Source organism: Protopterus annectens, chromosome 1.part0 (assembly GCF_019279795.1).
Source record: "Protopterus annectens isolate FY-2018-M chromosome 1.part0, PAN1.0, whole genome shotgun sequence".
In the NCBI taxonomy this organism is placed as follows: Eukaryota; Metazoa; Chordata; order Ceratodontiformes; family Protopteridae; genus Protopterus; species Protopterus annectens.
Window position 1 is genome coordinate 1,914,401,092 of NC_056725.1, and position 19,392 is coordinate 1,914,420,483.

At 43.3% G+C, this 19,392-nt stretch overlaps 1 protein-coding gene across 2 annotated transcripts in view; it reads left to right on the forward strand.

Moving 5' to 3' along the window:
- Positions 1–19,392, forward strand: part of SENP6 (SUMO specific peptidase 6) — a gene marked incomplete in the record, with an annotated part of 3,063,818 nt that overhangs the window by 1,820,727 nt on the left and 1,223,699 nt on the right.

Genomic DNA, 19,392 nt, shown 5'->3' on the forward strand with positions numbered 1-19,392 from the left:
TGTTCCAGACCGATGTCAGTAAAAGTTAATAATTTTTATTTCTTGCGGGAAGCAAATACCTCATAAGGACTTACACTCTTATTGCATTCCTTGCCTAGGCCCTGATCACGACATTACTAGTTGTCGGTTTTGTGCTAGATTCAATAAACGCACTATTAAACATCTGTTTGAATTTGGTTTACATTATTTTGGACGAAGATTTAATTATAAAATGCCGTCGGATCAACTGACGACCGGAATGTATAAAAAACGCAGAGAGAGAGACAGGCATCCGAGGTCCAAAACCGATGACGAAGCCCTCCTAGGCCAATCGCCGGTTCTCAGTGAGGCGCTTTCGCAGCCCCTGAACCCGCTACCTCAGAGCCACAGGCCGTAACCGACAGCCACGCGGAGGCCCCCGAGGCCTGTGGAAACTCAAGGTATTGGGCCTACGGAAACTATTCCCTCAGATGGGTCTGGAGCCGCTGAGCAGGCACCGGCTTCTGAGGGCGTCTTCAGACCTTCATAGCTTACAATTAAGGCTACTACAGCAGCAAAGGCAAAGTCAAAGACAAGGAAACAAGTGCAGCATTCTCCAGAACAGTCATCCATGCCAAAGAAACAGATGCTTAAAATGGCCGAAGACCTTATTACTTTAGTCAGGGGCTCACATCCCCCTCCTGACAAAAGGCCTAGGCAAGATACTGATTATGATTCCTCTGATCAGGTTTCCATTTCCTCTGATTCTTCCTCTGAACAGGGCTATTCTCTCCCTCCTTATGAGGACTGTGATGCTGAAGAGTCCTTTCCTTCAGCCTCACCACCTGAGGATTATTCTTTTGGGGAAACCCTGCAGACCATGAGGGAGCATTTCCACTGGGAGAGCCAGGATTACTCAGAATCCAAGAAAAGGCTCAGAGATTTCCTTTTATTGCCTCAGCACAGGCCCCTGGCTATCCCTCCTGTGCTTGATATTGTAGATGTCTTTACTGAATCCAGTCTTTCTCCAGATACTTTACCCCCTGCACCAGTAAAGGAAGACAGGTACTACAGAGTCCCTGACTCTCATAAATTACTTTACAAAAACCCCGCTGCAGACCCAGGAACAATATCTCAGGGTCCTAAAGGGGTTAAAGCTTCTACTGCCAAAAATCCTGTCCCCTCAGATAGGGATTCCAGAGCTCTGGACAGATGGGGAAAAATAGTTTACACTTCTGCTGCTTTAGCTGTAAGAGCTGTAAACTGTCAGTTTCACATGCTTAAATATCGACAGTATCTCATGACACTGTTAAAGCAGAAAATGGTTACAAATACAGAAAGTCCTGACAGTAAAGAAATGCAGGAATTATTGCATGCAGTTGAACAACCCAGCCACTGGGGATGCACAAGCCAGTGCATTTCTTTGTGCCGGTCCCAAGCCCGGATAAATGGGGAGGGTTGCGTCAGGAAGGGCATCCGGCGTAAAACTTCGCCAAATCTTTTCATGCAGTCACCAGTTAATATTTCCATACAGGATCGGTCAAGGCCCGGCGACCGCCACCAGTACTGTTAGCCAACAGGGTGCTGGAGGAAATTGGGCTACTGTTGGCCGAAGGAGGAGAAGAGGCGCAAGGCATGGCCGAAGGCGGGAAGAGAGGAGAAAGGTTAGGACTGTGGTAGTGAGGGTCGGAACTTTGAATGTTGGCAGTATGACTGGTATAGGGAGAGAGCTAGCTGATGTGTGATGGACAGAAGGAAGGTTGATATATTGTGTGTGCAAGAGACCAGATGGAAGGGGAGTAAGGCTAGGTGTATCGGAGGTGGGTTCAAATGGATTTATCATGGTGTGGATGGGAGGAGAAATGTTGTAGGAGTTATGCTGAAGGAACAGTATGCGAAGAGTGTTTTGGAGGTGAAAAGGGTGTCAGAGTGATGTTTATGAAGCTGGAAATTGATGGTGTAATGATTAATGTTGTTAGTGCATATGCTCCACAAGTTGGGTGTGCAATGGATGAGAAAGAAACATTTTGGAGTGAATTGGATGAAGTGGTGATGACTGTACCCAAGGGTGAGAGTGGTGATTGGAGCAGATTTAAATGGGCATGTTGGTGAAGGGAACAGTAGGGATGAGGAAGTGATGGGTAGGTATGGTGTTAAACAAAGGAATGCAGAAGGTCAGATGGTAGTGGATTTTGCGAAAAGGATGGATATGGCTGTGGTGAATACGTATTTTAACAAGAGGGAGGAGCATAGGGTGACATACAAGAGTGGAGGAAGATGCACACAGGTGAATTATATCTTGTGTAGGAGGGCCAGTTTGAAGCAGATTGGAGACTGTAAAGTGGTGGCCGGAGAAAGTGTAGTTAGGCAGCATAAGATGGTGGTTTGTAGGATGACAGTGATCAAAAAGAGGAGGAGGAGTGTGAGGGCAGCACCAAGGATCAAATGGTGGAAATTGAAAAAGGGTAATTGTGAGGTGGAGTTCAGGGATGAGTTAAGACAGGCACTGGGTGCCAGTGAAGAGTTACCAAATAGCTGGGTAACTACAGCATTGCTAGTAAGGGAGATGGCTAGAAAGGTGCTATGTATCATATCGGAACAGAGGAAGGACGACAAGGAGACATGGTGGTGGAATGAGGAAGTACAGAAGAGTATACAGGCAAAAAAGTGGGTTTGTCAGAGAGATGAAGAAAGACAGGAGTATAAGGAGTTGAGGTCCATGGTAAAGAGAGATTTGGCGAAGGCTAAGGATAAGGCGTATGAAGAGATGTATGAAAGGTTGGACACTAAGGAGGGAGAAAAGGACCTGTACCGATTGGCTAGACAGAAGGACTGAGCTAGGAAAGATGTGCAGCAGGTGAAGGTGATAAAGGATAATGAGGGAAACATACTCACAAGCGAGGAGAGTGTGTTGAGCAGATGGAAAGAGTACTTTGAGGGGTTGATGAATGAAGAGAATGAGGGAGAAGATTGGATGATGTAGGGATAGTGAATCATGAAGTGCAATGGATTAGCAAGGAGGAAGTAAGGATAGCTATGAAGAGAATGAAGAATGGAAAGGCTGTTGACTCAGAGGACATACCTGTGGAACCATGGAAGTGTTTAGGTGAAATGGCAGTGGAGTTTTTAACCAGATTGTTTAATGAAATCTTGGAAAGTGAGAGGATGCCTGAGGAATGGAGAAAAACGTGTTTTGGTACCGATTTTTAAGAATAAGGGTGATGTTCAGAGCTGTAGTAACTACAGAGGGATTAAATTGATCAGTCACAGCATGAAGTTATGGGAAAGAGTAGTGGAAGCTGGGTTAAGAAGGGACATGATTAGTGAACAGCAGTATGGTTTCATGCCGGGAAAGAGCACTACAGATGCGATGTTTGCTGTGAGAGTGTTGATGGAGAAGTAGAGAGAATGTCAGAAGGAGTTGCATTGTGTTTTTGTAGACTTGGAGAAAGCATATGACAGGGTGCCTAGAGAGGAATTGTGGTATTGTATGAGGAAGTCAGGAGTGTCAGAGAAGTATGTAAGAGTGGCACAGGATATGTACGAGGGTAGTGCGACAGCGGTGAGAGTGACGGATGCATTTAAGGTGGAGGTGGGGTTACATCAATGATCAGCTCTGAGCCCTTTCTTATTTGCAATGGTGATGGACAGGTTGACAGACGATATCAGACAGGAGTCCCCATGTACAATGATGTTTGCAGATGACATTGTGATCTGTAGTGAGAGTAGGGAACAGGTGGAGGAGACGCTGGAGAGATAGAGATATGCTCTAGAGAGGAGAGGAATGAAGGTCAGCAGGACTAAGACAGAATGTGTGTGTGAATGAGAGGGAGGATAGAGGAATGGTGAGGATGCAAGGAGTAGAGGTGGCGAAGGTGGATGAGTTTAAATACTTGGGGTCAATAGTTCAGAATAACGGTGAGTGTGGAAGAGAGGTGAAGAAGAGAGTACAGGCAGGATACAGTGGGTGGAAAAGAGTGTCAGGAGTGATTTGTGACAAACTAGTACCTGTAAGAGTGAAAGGGAAGGTCTACAAGAGGGTAGTGAGACCAGCTATGTTATATGGGTTGGAGACAGTGGCATTGACAAAAAGGCAGGAGTATGAGCTGGATGTGGCAGAGTTAAAGATGTTAAGATTTGCACTGGGTTTGATGAGGATGGACAGGATTAGGAATAAGTATATTTGAGGGTCAGCCCAGGTTGGAAGGTTTGGAGACAAAGCCAGAGAGGCAAGATTACGTTGGTTTGGACATGTGCTGAGAAGGGATGCGGAGTATATTGGGAAAAAGATGCTAAGGATGAAGCTACCAGGTAACAGGAAAAGAGGAAGGCCTAAGATAAGGTTTGTGGATGTGGTGAGAGAGGACATGCAGGTGGTTGGTGTGACAGAGCAAGATGCAGAGGACAGGAAAAAATGGAAACAGGTGATCCGCTGTGGCAACCCCTAATGGGAACAGCCGAAAGAAGAAGATGATTGCATGCAGCTGAACAAGTGGGAAAGCATACTCTGCAATGTGGTTTTGATTCATTAGAGGCTTCTTGTAGAGCCGCAGTTACAGGCTCAGTTGTTCGAAGACATGCTTGGTTGAAAGAACAAAGTTTACCTGACCATGTCAAGGTAAAATTATTGGATGCTCCACTACAGCATGATACTTTGTTTGGTGTTAAGGCAGAAGAGGTGTTAAAGAAAATGGAGGATAAAGCAAAGTCAATGCAAACGGTGAAAGATTTCTTACAGGTTCAACCACCTAGATTTAGCAGAAACTGGCCTTCAAAAAATTGGTCATTTCCAGTGTCAGACAGGCCACAAAGAGGCAGATACGCCCAAGAGGCAGATCTCAGCCCCAAGGCTCCTACAGACCTAGGTGCTTCAGCCCCCAAAGGAGGAGAAGACAAATCGCAACCTTATAGGAAACAGTCACAATGACTTCCCTCTGCAAATGCCAAGCTCTTACCAGTTGGCAGCACCCCTAGGGGGAAAGCTAGTACTTTTCTCAAACAATTGGCACATGATCACCCAAGACCAGTGGGTGCTGAATATAGTTTCTCAGGGGAACAGGTTCCACTTCCACACACTTCCAAAACTAAAATGTATGCCAAACCTGCCACAAAACCAATGGACAGAGGCACAAAAGCAGATTGCTGCTCTTATGGATATGGGAGCTATTCAAAAAGTTCCACAAGAACAGGGACAAGGATTTTACTCAAGACTTTTCTTAGTACCCAGAAAAGACAAAGCCTGGAGACCAGTACTGGACCTGTCAATCTTAAATACCTTCCTGCATGTCCCAAAATTCAAAATGTTAACACTGCAACAACTTCTGCCCATGGTGGGCAAGGAGGCTTGGCTAGTTACTTTGGATCTCAAGGAGGCATACCTGCACGTCCCAATCAGACAATCATGCAGAAGATACCTCAGATTTATAGCAGGCTCAATGCATTACCAATTCTCTGCACTGCCCTTTGGCTTATCTACTGTGTCCAGGGTCTTCACAAAATGCCTGGCACCAGTAATTGCATTTTGCAGACAAAAAGGAATTCAAATATATCCCTACTTGGACGACTGCCTTATTCAAGCAGAGAGCAAGGACATTCTTCTAAAGCACCTGGCGTTTGTAAAAAAAATTACTAATTTGCCTAGGGTACACAGTAAACAAAAAGAAATCAAAACTAGTGCCCTCTCAAGAGATAATATTCCTGGGTGCAAGCTTAAATACAACTGCCCAGATAGCTTATCTCACGCCAGACAAACAAAGGCAACTGACTCATTACTTTCAAATGATGACAAAAAAGACCCAGCTCCCTGCAAGAAAAATTCTGCAGGCCCTGGGTTTCATGGCATCCTGCATTCTACTAATTCCATATGCAAAGCTGCATATGAGGAAACTACAATGGTATCTAAAAAGTGTTTGGACTCAACATTGTCACAGCCTAAAGACAATCATAACCTTAATCCCCTGCCTACAACAAGAGTTTCGATGGTGTTCCCAGGCCTGTCACCACAACAAGGGACAGCCTTTCACCTTACCTACAGCCAGGCAGACAATAACAATGGATGCATCGGATTATGCCTGGGGAGCACATATGGCAGGATAATGTATTCAGGGCAAGTGGCCCAGGAAACAAATGCATCTCCACGTCAATCCAAAAGATGCTAGCTGTACAAAATGCCCTGACAGCCTTCAAGGACCTAATACATCCAGGACAACTATTAATAAAGACAGACAATACCACAGTTATGTGGTACATAAACAAGCAAGGGGGCACACATTCCTACCCCATATGCGGACAAGCCATGACTTTGTGGAACACAGCACTGACCTACCAGCTAAGTCTGCAAGCACAATTCCTGCCAGGAACAAAAAATACACTGGCAGATGAACTAAGCAGAAATCTCATGGATCCTCACGAATGGAAGCTAAACCCACAAGTGTTCAACATGATAACAAGGGAGTGGGGACGCCCAGACATAGATCTTTTTGCCTCCCCTTACAATTGCCAAATACAGACATTTTGCACAAGAATTTATCACTCTTGAGCATGGAAAGTGGATGCCCTGTCATTCAGCTGGAAAAAAAACTGACAGTCTATGCCTTCCCTCCGATGCCTCTTCTCACCAAGGTACTTCTAAAAGTCAGACAAGAGAGACCAAAAGTGATCCTGATTGCACCACACTGGCCACGCCAGCACTGGTATCCAATCCTAAAGAATTTGTCCCAAAGCCCACCTTGGCCTCTTCCTCAAATTCCTCATCTTCTGACACAGCAAAACAATCAGATTCTGCACAGCCAACTCAGAACCTTACACCTGTCAGCATGGCGAATAATGTAGCCTCTCAGATTGCACCTCTCTCTACAGCTGTTATGGATGTAATTTTGGAAGCCAAGAGGCCCAGCTCTAGGAAATCTTATGCAGAAAAATGGAAGAGATTCTGTGCTTGGAACCAGGCACAAGGGCTCGACCCACTTGTCCCTAATATACCTCAGATTTTACAATACATGACTGAGATGTTGCACAAAGGCCTATCTTTTTCATCTATTAAAATCCATGCCTCGGCCATTTCAGGTCATTAAAATGCGGATCCTCCTATTTTTTCACATCCTCTACTACGACAGTACCTCAGAGGGGCAAAGAATATAAGACCCCCTAGAAGAGCACCAGTACCTACTTGGGACCTCAATTTTGTTTCAGAAAAACTAACACTGCCTCGATTTGAACCAGCCAGCACAGCTGATCTTAAATTCCTGTCATGGAAAACTGCTCTGCTCCTAGCAATAACTTCAGCAAGAAGAGTCTCAGAGTTACAGGCATTGATGGCTGTAGAACCTTTCCTCATTTTTCATCAAGACAGGGTTTCTCTTGGAACAAACCCAACATTTATGCCAAAAGTGGTCTCCAATGTGGCCTTTAACCAAATCATTCATTTGCCTACTTTCTATCCAAATCCCCAGAATAAGGGGAAAGACTTCTGCACGCTTTGGATATACACAGACAGCTACATTTTTACTTGAACAAAAAAGCTTTCAGAAAAACTGAGCAACTGTTTGTAGCATATGCTGCAGGATCACAAGGAAAGCCTATTACAAAGCAGACAATCTCCAAATGGATAGGACACTGCATCCGCTTCTGTTATGCACAACATGGCAAAATTGTGCCTAAGGTCATTAGACCTCATTCTACCAGAGCAGCAGCCACTTCAGCAGCTTTCCTCAGAGGGGTACCAACCAAAGACATTTTAGAAGCTGCAACTTGGAGCTCAGTGCACACTTTTACCAAGCACTACCACCTACCTCTCTACTCCAAATCCAGAGCAGGCTTTGCCACCGCCGTTCTGCAGGGCTTGTTAGCATCGCCAAATCCAGTCTAGACCCAGCCTCCCAACCTCAGCTTTGGGATTCAACCCAAGTGTAATCACTGCAACAGTGAAATACGATGAACATAGTACAGGTGTGTACCTACCATAAATGTAGATGTTCGAGTGTATTCACTGTTGCAGTCCAGGTTACCCACCCACCATCCCCCTCTTTGCTGGGACTATTCTGTACTTCTCATCTCTCTACAACCTATGTGGTGTATTTGCTTGTAGAAAGAAATGTTTATAGTAATATATGCATGGTTGCTTAGCATATTTATATCTTTTCAGCCTTCCTATCTGGGGGCACCTGACATCTGGGGCAAGAAAAACTGAAGAAAATGGCGTTGGTTGCAACTTTTATACCCCTGGCGCACTGACATCAGGGAAGAGGCGACAGCAACCGATGCCGGACCAAGACTTAGGAACTCGGGCCAACTGCGGGTCGCCTGCCAGCAGGATAACCCAAGTGTAATGACTGCAACAGTGAATACACTCGAACATCTACATTTATGGTAGGTACACAACTGTACTTTCCTATCATACCTTGCCTACGCCTAGAGTTCCTTTGGTGGGCAGAGGCCTGCCAGCAAAACAAGGGACTGTCTTTCACACCACCCCCTGCCACCCAAACCCTAACAACAGACGCAGAAGACTATGCATGGGGGGCTCACCTGGCAGGGAGGTGCAGTCAGGGCAAATGGAACCCAAGTCAAATGCACCTGCATATCAATCAAAAAGAAATGTTAGCTGTACAGAATGCTCTGACAGCCTTCAAGGACCACATTCTTCCAGGACAACTAATGGTAAAGATGGACAACACCACTGTTATGTGGTACAGCAGGGGGGTATACATTCTTACCTCCCTGCAGACTACCCATGGCATTGTGGAACACAGCCTTGAGCTACCAGGTGCACCTAAAAGCTCAATTCCTGCCAGGAAAATTAAATACACTGGCAGACGGACTAAGTAGAAACCTCATGAACCCACACGAATGGAAACTGGAACCAAGGATTTTCAACATGTTGACAAGCAAATGAGGGAGCCCAGGTATAGACCTGTTTGCCTCTCCCCAGAACTACCAATTGGACAAATTTTGCACAAGGACTCCCCACAAACAAGCCTGGAAAGTGGATGCTCTGTACTTCAGCTGGAAAAACCTGTCAGTCTATGTCCCCCCCCCCCCGCCTCTGCTCTCCAAAGTACTACTAAAAATCAAACATGACAAAACCCCCTCCTGCGCAATGTGTCACGGTTATCTCCATGGCACCTGCCTCAGACTCCTTCCCTGTTGTCTCAGCTGGAGAACCAAATTCTGCACCCTCAGCTTCTAACACTGAACCTTGCAGCCTGGCTAATTACTTAATCCCTCCTTTACCATCCCTCAGCAAACTTGTGATGGATATCATTTTAGAGACACGGAGGCCTAGTACTAGAAAATCTTATGCTGAAAAATGGAAAAGATTCTGTGCCTGGAACCAATCTCAAGAGATGAGCACAGCAGTGTCCAATTTACCTCAGATTTTACAATACTTAACTGAGATGCTTAACAAGGGCTTGCCTTTTTCCTCCATTAAAATCCACACCTCAGCCATTTCAGCTCATTATAACACATCTCATCCACTGCTTAAGCAGTTCCTCTGAGGTGTTAAAAATTTGAGACCACCCAAGAGAGCTCCAACCCCAGCCTGGGACCTTAACTTTGTCTTGGAGAAACTCACTCTACCTCCTTTCGAGCCAGTTGCTACTGCAGACTTAAAATTTCTTTCTTGAAAAACAGCTTTCCTTTTAGCAATCCCTTCAGCTAGAAGGGCATCTGAATTACAGGCCCTTATGGCAGTAGAGCCTTTCATCATCTGTCATGCGGACAGGATGTCCCTCAGGACCAATCCATCCTTCATGCCCAAGGTGGTATCCAGTGTGGCTCTTAATCAATCCATTCATTTGCCAACTTTCTTTCCCAATCCACAGAATAAAGGGGAACGGATACTGCATTCCTTAGATGTGCACAGACAACTTAGATTCTACTTGGACAGGACTAAACCTCAAAGGAAATCTGAACAACTGTTGGTGTCATTTGTTGCAGGGGCAGAGGGGAAGGCTATTTCAAAGCAAACCATTTCTAAATGAATAAGCCATTGCATTCATTTCTGCTATAAGCACCATGGAAAATCTATCCTCCAGGGGATCAGACCTCACTCCACTAGGGCTGCATCTACCTCTACAGCCTTTCTCAGAGGCGTCCCTACCAGGGACATCGTAGAAGCTGCTACCTGGAGTTCTGTACATACTTTTACCAAGCATTATCATTTGCCAATTTTCTCTAAATCCAGAGCTGGCTTTGCCACTGCAGTCTTGCAGGGCCTTATAGCTGGCCCTAATGCTATCTAAATTCCTCCTCCCAACCATAGCTTTGGGACTCTACCCAAATGTAATGTCTGCAACAGTGAAACATGAAGAACATAGTAGAGTTGTGTACACTTACCATAAATGTAGATGTTCGAGTGTATTCACTGTTGCAGTCCTGGTTACCCTGCTTCCAGCCCCCTAACTTCTTTTGGCTATACCTCTACTTTCCTTTACTGTGCTTAAAAGCCTTTTTGGTGCATTTGCTTTTTTGTTGGAAATATATCTTTGTACTTTTATATTTAATTGCTTTCCATTAGGGGGGCACCTGACCTCTGGGGCAAGAAAAACTGATGTAATGGTGTCGGCTGCATGTTTTATACCCCTGACGACCTGATGTTATGGAGTAAGGGACAGCAACCGATGCAGGACTCAATACTTTGTTAATCAGGCCGACTGAGGGCTACCTACAAGCAGATAACCGAAATGGAATGACTGCAACAGTGAATACACTCGGACATCTACATTTATGGTAAGTGTACACAACTGTACTATGTCCTCCTCTTCCATGTTGCAGTATTCCTTCCCTCTCTCCAAAACCCCCTCTATTTATTTTGGACTATGGACATATATCTCGGGCACTAAGAAGCTCTACCCTAGATCAAGAGCAGACTAGCCAGCATATGACACTTTGCACTTCTGGCTGACATCACTTGTTACTCATTTTAGGTCTGTCTGACTGGGCTTTAAGTTCTGAGTTCTGTGTTTGCAGACTTCACTTGTAAGGTCCCTGGTTTATGGCCCTATGTGTGACGTCCCATGCACCTACAGCAGCCAGGCTTAAGCTTTTGTATAGGAGCCGACGCTCGGGTCTCCTGAGGCGGGAAATCCCACACTAAGAATACTGTAATATGGGAGAGAAAGACTTCTATGGTTAAAGTAAGATTTTGCACAACTATTTTTTCCTGGACCTCTTCTGTAAACAGCTACTTGTTTCTTGTTTACACTTTCATCAAACATTACGGATTGGATTTTATTTCCAGATCTAGAACTGGCTTTATTAGAGCTGTGCGTCAGGGAATTCTGGACTCTGGTCCTTCTACATCTGTCCTTTCTTTGTAAATGTTTGCAGTCTTACCATATTGTCAAGGCTACTGCAGCAATGATCTAATGACATTTTACAATTGTAAAGTTTGCTTACAATAACAACAAAATGTTCAAACTGGTCAGTTTTGCAATACTAGCACCCGCCCTCCATTCCCCCATATAATTTTCTTTTCTGGCCAGGGTGGCATATCCATATGTCTCTTTGTCTTCTAGCGTGACCTTACTAAGAGCTTTAGGCTTTGGCCTCCTTGCTTTGGGCAAGAAAGCTTTGAGGTTTTGGCATGTCCATATGTCCCTCGTATATTAGCATATCCACCCGTGCTAAGTGTGGGCATACTGCTCACAAGGAAGGAGTGTGAAGCTCTGTAATCTGGTGAGATGTACAGTATCCCTGGCACACTGTTCCATTTTGTAATAGCTTATTGCACCAGTAATCTCTTCTGACATCTAGTGTCATGGTAAGTACACATACAACTGTAACAAACGAACACAAGAACGGCAAGCAGAAAAAAGTCTGACTTCTGTTTTAATACAAAATAATGAAGCGCATTTCGTTTACTTCCAAAGCAAACTTCTTCAGATTACAAATGCACCATACAACAAAATGCATTTAAATACCAACAGGTGATACTTTTTACCTATCACCACAAACCTCCTCACCTTGGTAACTTTTAAAAAAACACACACATTAAAACTGCTACTCACTACTATAAAGTTACAATATGTAAAGCAGTGCACATCAAACAAATTAACTTGCATAGACCCTAAACCTATCTAATATATGTTGCTTACTTAAAAATCTTATTTTCAAGTTAGACTAAAAAATACATTCTACAGTTATATTAAAATTGCTCAATACTTAAAAAATATCATATCATACTTCTGAATGAGACACACCTAAAGAACTATAAAACATTTTCATCTTTGCAAACATTTCAATTTCAAAATACAGCTGATGGAACAAGCTTCATTTATACCAGGATAATTACAAGCGTTCAATCTAATTTGCCACAGCAATTCTAATTCTTCTAACCGTAAGGGTACAGGTCCACCCTTAATGTCTATAGCTACCTGGTCTATAGCCATGAATTTAGCTAGTGCGTTGTCAGTTTTACCTTTAAATATTGCGTACTGATGTTCGTAGACCCTGTCACGGAGTCTCCGTTCTGTTTTTCCAATATGCAGTACAGCATTGGCATCCAGCTAAATATGCCACGTACCTAGAATTGCAGTTGAATCGCTGGTTTAATTTAAATTGTACACCACTTATACAGAAATTATTGGTGACTTCAGTGTGTTTACAAAAGTTACAAGCTTCACATTTGCCCATACCTGTTATTTTGGGAATGCTTCTATGTTGTTGTTCTACCAAGTTCTTTAAATTTTTCCCCCTTCTAAACACCACTTTAGGACTGTCACCCAACTTTCTAAATAGTACTAGATTCATTCTAAATAGTTCCCAGTTTTTCTGTATAATCCTCAAAACAACTTGGCTGTCCACCGTAAACATAGTGGTAAAGCTTAGATAGAAGTCTGGTTTATTTTTAACACCTCACTGTTGATACTATCCATAACTGATAAATTACTCACATTGTCACTTTGCGTTTGAGTGTTAACTAACTGTTTGACACTGAGTATAGGATTGTAAATCTTATTAGATCTCTTGATTTTTTACTTCTTCTGTTAGTGAATCTAATAACGTTTTAGGATACTTACACACCAGAAACATACTTTTCAAAAAGTAGCATTCTTCTAGAAATTCGTTCTCTTTACTCAGTATTCGTGCGGCCCTTACCAGTTGGCCTTTGACCACCGACTGCTTCTGGTGGTGGGGATGACAACTAGAGAAATGCAGGAAGTCATTAGAGTACATACTCTTCCTGTGAATCTTAGCCTCAAAGCATTTTTGTACTCTGTTCTTTGAGAGCCATATGTCCAGATATGCTATTTCTTCAGTGTCAAACGTTGATGTGAATTGTAAAAACTGAGTGGACGTATTAAAATAATCTAGTAGTTTATTATTAGCAACCATGTCACCTTTAAATACAATAAAGATGTCATCCAAATAACATGTCTAGTAAACAATGTAATTATTTATGTTTTCTAACTTAAACACAAATTCTGTCTCCCAGTATGCCATGACTAAGTTTGCTATGCTGGCTCCACATGGGGAGCTCATGGCTACTCCTACTTTTTGCAAATAGTACACGTTGTCGAATAAGAATAAATTATTAGACATATCAAGTAGTTCCATTACTAAGGATATTACTACTTCTGATGCACCATTTTTCCTCAACATAAACCCTACCCACTCCATTCCTGTTAGGTGTGGAATGCAAGTGTACAGATCTTTTACATCGACTGTAAGGAAATTACAGTCCTCATCGAATTGCAAATTGTCGATTTTACTCAGAAAAGACGAAAAGTCTTTACACTTGGTTTTAAGCTGTTAAATATTTAAGTAAACAATCAACAAATTTTGCACAAGGATAAGTAGGTGAAAACATACACATACAACTGTATTAGTGTCAGGATCCACGTCCATCCACTACATGGATCTGACCATTGTTGTTTTCAATAGTAGGATGCAGTTACTCCTAAGTGTGCTCTTGATGTGAAGAGTAGATGTGGCAGGGAGTATTAAGGGTATGAAATGAGGCATTTAAAGCCTAGGATAGTCTTAAAGGTACTTGGATGACTTTTGGCCTGTGGCTTCTGGTTGATGTGAACAGACGTAGATCTTGAAGTTTTAACAATTGTACACTCACAAATTTCATGTGTATGTGCATGTATATACAACATTCTTAACTTCTCATGCACTGATATCAATAAATGTATTTACTTTTTATTCAATCTTGATAATGCCTTATTTTCTACAGTTGCACAGAATTTATATTGTCAGACTTTTTATTATTGCAAACCATCATTCTCCCCTCTTCCCTTTCCCTAATAATTGCTTTTACGACCTCTTTAATTGCAAACCTCTCTATTTTCTTCTTTAACCTTTACCACATATATACTGTTTTCAGTCAGAAATGTTGACACTTATAAACATTTTTATTGAATAATCTTCATTAAAATCTTAGTCAGTATTACATAAAGCAATTGTTTTTCAATTATATTTTGTCTTTCTCCCTTTTTTTCTATATGCATTTTAACATTTTGCAGCACCTGCTCATTTCTAACCTTTTTCATTCAGTGATCATTTAAACCTGCACAGAATGTCTTTTCCACTTTTTTGTATACAACTTGTGTCCTGTCTACAGTCAAAACAGATTGCTCATCCACCTTATTTACCATTATATGCAATTCTTCTTTTGCTGTTTTACTTTATAGCACTTTTTTTATTTTCATTCAAGAACTGATTTCCATTTAACTGATATTCTAAACTCGTACATTTTTCTTCACACCTATTCCTTCCAGTTACATTTAGAAACATAATCTTTATCTGGTTAATTTCTATGCTCTCATCTTGGTCTTTATTCATTCCTAGTCCTATATTCTAATCTCGCCGTGTTTCCTTGCCCTTGGAGGGGTTGCAGTGGACGGTCACGCCCTTGGTAGCTTGAGAACCCATGTTAGGGCCTAGTCATACTTGTTCCTTCCTTATGGTTGTGAAGGTCCTACATACTGCTGTGCTTCCTAGCCAGGGACATGGTCTCCAGGTCTGGTCTTGTCAGTCTCTAAAAGGTGTTTTGCAAGAAGGGGAGTTTGAAATTTTTCTGCATGTATTCAGGTACAAAAAGTTTTCTGGAGCAGGAGCTCCTTGAGCACTTCTGCTTGTGTCCCTTTGGAGCATTTGTCCCTGAGAATGGCTGTTATCCTGTATCTCACCTAGTTAGTTGGTTGTGGGCATCTGTGGGCTTTGGGTCGCTTTAGTTTGATCTTATCTCCACTCTGGAGATTGTGGACAGGTACTTTCCTTTGTCTGGTGTGAGAAGATGGACACTGTTTCACTTAGTTGGCTTACCCCACCCATTATGGGTTGCCCACTACTTTTCCTTATGGAGGTCTTCCTTCTGACTATGTTGAATGTTTGGTTCAGCAAACATACCTGTTTGCTTGGTGAACCCCTTCCCCTGTGGCATAGCAGTTCATCTAAGGCTAATTCCATTCCTGATGTCTCCATCTCCTCCAATTGCCCTAATGCATTGAGACCAGATAGGAAGCCATTGTTTTTGAAGAGGGGATTACCATCATTACTGATACCCTTTTCCACAGGTTCCTGAAAGAAATTAGTATCATAATGAATGATGAGCTCTCCTTTTACCAAAAGGCATGGCTTCTCCAATTTCAGAATATGTTGAAGTGCTTAATCACCTAAGCACTTGAAAGTGGTAAAATAAAAATACAGATAAAAAAATGGAAGTAAGACATTTCATGCTTATTACTTAATGAGTGGAACACTTAAATACATAAAAGTAAATAAAATATTATAGCTAGAGATATAATTATTGGAACATGAATGACAGGTCTAAGGTTTGCTCTTTAAAACTTTAGTGAGGTAAGTTTTTATGGGGCTTTTGAAGCATACCAGAGTGAAATGTCTGAAACCAATAACATAACAGATTCCAACGGCATAGAGCTTAAAAGACAAAAGAATAAATACCTATTAGATGTTTCCATTCATGCCCGAGGAACTGGCTGCAGCCCCTAGGTGACAGACACCTGAAGTGGATTATTAGGAACATTGATCTCCTTTGTATGAGTATTCTAAGATATGCAGGGAATAGCAAACTAACACAAGGATAATTAAATATGATACAATATTGAAGAGGAAGCAATTGCATTCTCTGTAGCACAAAATATGGTGTTAACAGTATGTACCAGAAAGTAACTACACTGCTGAGCTTTGCATGAGCTGTAGACAGTCTACCTTGGTTTCCAGGAGCATGAGGTAGATGACATTAAAATAGTCCAGATGAGAAGACCAGAAAATATTTCTCAGAGTGTTCCTCCTGAGCTACCGGGTGCTTGATGTTGGACATCTTCCTTAGAAGAAGGCAAGATTGATTTATCATGGCCATCACCTGGTCCCTAAATGTCATTAGCATATCTGGCTCTACCTCAGCTCCTGCTTCAGTTGCCAGTCTCTTGGAGCGGGGTGTGATGTCAGCTCCAAGGTTGCCTTTCTTAGTTCTGGGCTCCCATCCCTCTTCAGGGAGACCCTGCCTTCCAAGTCATGGAGAGGACATTAACCTCTGTGGGCTCTCAGCTGGCCCCTTGTGTTTCAGTGTGTCATATGTCAGTACCTTCTGGTCCACAGCTGCCAACATCCTCCACGTCTGGACAGCAAGCACTGAAGCTGCAAGTTACCCCTGTACAGAGCACCTGTTCTTTGGAGTCTTCCTCAGAGATTCCCACTGAGGAACCACCCTGAAAGAAGGCATGCATGAGGAAACACTTAGATTCCCCAGAAGAATCTGTCACTGAAGACACGGACTTCAAGTGATGGGGACGGTTCCCCCCAGTCACCCCCTGAAGTTGTCTGCTTTGGAGACATCTTGGAGATCCTTAGAGGGGTGACTGGAAGCCCAAAGACCCGACCTCTGAGGAATCTGTGTACTTGCAAGCCTTTGGTGCTTGCCCATCTACCTCCTGGGTGCCCCACCCACTGAAGATCTCATTAAATTAATCACACAGCTGGCTTGGAATACCTCTGATAACATAGAGCTGATTCCCCAGACCCCAGATAAAATCTTATCAGCCCTCGAAGATCACCAGTATTGGGCCAAGGGTTTAGTAGTAGATACCATGGTGGTGGTGGCGGCCACTAAGAAGGAACTCACTGATGAGAGTCCCACTCTCCACCCATCTAACTGAGAGTCTAGGACGATGGACAGATTTGGAAAGCGGGTCTGTACTTCAATGACCTTCACCCTAAGGTCCTTGATTTTCATGGCGCACTTTACTAGACTACCGAGGGATCTGATTAAGGAGTTATTGGATACCCTTGCTGGAGCAGTGTCTGATGAGGTGCAGGATAAAGGTGCCTCTTAGCTGGCCACCCTCGAGTTTATATTGAACTCGTCCATGTGACTCATTGCACATGCAGCAGTGGGTATAGGCAGTGCCATAAGACATCACGCCTAGATGCATTTGTGCGAGTCCACAGAGCCTTTCAAGTCTTCCTTCGTCAATGCTCCTTTTGACAGATCATCCTTGTTTATCCCCAAAGTCAGACACACTAGCCAGGTGTGAAAAAGATGTAAAACCCTTTCTGCTGTGGACATTCGTTTTTCTAATTTTTAGCGATCCTTCTTCAGGAATTAGAGGAATGGAAAGATGTGGTTCAAGAAGTCGCCAGGGCCTTTTCTGGATAGGTAGCTCTCCTCTGGGCAGAGGAGGGAGCTCAAATGGAAGACGCCAATCCAGTGGTAGAGGTGGCCTGTGAAAGTAGGGCTCCAGAGACTCCTTCTCTGGGCAACCCTATCAGTGCACCTGAAAGGAGGCCCACTGCTTACCTCTGGAAACAGTTAGGGGAAGACTTTTTCACTGCACTCAACAGCCTGGCGATAAATAACTTCGATACTTGGGTGCAGAAGATCATTACCAGAGATTACCATATCCCCTTTATACTTTTCCCAAGATCACAAAGAAGAATCCCCAATGTACCACCCAATTAGAGGGACCAATCAGCTTTGAAGATTCAAAAGGTGATGGAAAAAGATTAATCCAAGAATTCCCACCAGACCAAGTAGGATCCGGATTTTACTCCAGGTTCTTTTTAATGCCAAAAAGATGGGACTGGAGGCCAATATTGTACCTCAGCTTTCTGAACAAGTTTGTTCAGCAGTCAAAATTCTGGATGGTCATGGCTCAGTCTATACTTGCTTTTCTAGAGGAAAACGATTGGATGTTCTCTGTAGACCTACAAGATGCTTATTGACACACACAAATGGGCAGATGTTCCAGAAGGTTTCTCTGCTTTTGGCTAGGAGACAATTGTTTCCAGTTCAAAGTGCTGACCTTTGGTCTCACCACAGCCACCAGGGTGTTCACCAAATGCATGGCAGCAGTCACAACTCACTTAAGACTACACGGTTTCTGGATGTTTTTTTACTTAGACGACTAGCTCCTCATCACCCCCACCAGGCATCTACTAGTACAAGCCACAAACTTCACTCTGCACCTTTTTAATTGTTTGGGCATCACAATCAACAGAGAAAAATCCCAGCTGACACCACCACAAGACCTAGAGTTCATAGGAGCTCACCTCAATACAATATCTTGTATAGATACTCTCCCTCTTCATAGACTACAAAAGATAAGGTCTCAAGTACAAGTTATCATATCCAAAGACAAAGTCCTTACTCTTCTCCTGCAAGCTTTAGGATCTTTGGCAGTGACCATTATCTTAGTACCTCTGGCAAGGTTTCACAGGAGGCTACTTCAATGGCTTTTGGCTTCACAGTGGTTCATCCTAACACATCCGATGACTTATCCCATTCTAATAAAGCACTGTAAAAAGGATCTATTCTGGTGGATGCAGTCAGAAGAAATTCTTCTGAGCCGTCCCTTTATCCCCTGTCAGCCCACGTTTATAGTGACCAGATTGGATGGGGGGGGGGCATTATCTGGTAAGAACAGTCAAAGGCACTTGGTCTCTCCCCTGTCAGCCAATGTTTATAGTGACCAGATTGGGTGGAGGGGACATTATCTGGTAAGAACAGTCAAAGGCACTTGGTCTTCGCAAGAGGCCAATTTGCACATCAATGTCCTGGAATTGAGGGCAGTGTTTTTAGTGATGCAAGCCTTTCAGTCTGCCCTGCCTCTGGACACAGTTGCAATTCAGTCAGACAATGTAAAAATGATTTGGTACATCAACAAACAGGGTGGAACCAGATTATGCTTCCTGTTCCGGGAAGCTCTGAGTATGACAATGGGTGATATCTTCCAACTGCTTTCTAGTTGTAGGTCATGTCCCGGGAACTCCAACGTAATAGCAGACAAACTGAGCAGATGCTTTCTCCTGCCTCATGAGTATTCTCTCAATCCCAAAGTGCCAATGGAAATTTTTTGTTAATGGGGCCAGCTTTGCTGCGAACTCTTTGCTTCCCCAATGAACAACAAATGCAGCAGCTGTTTTGCCCATACCTCCCCCTCAGGGGGAGTCCCCAAGAGATGC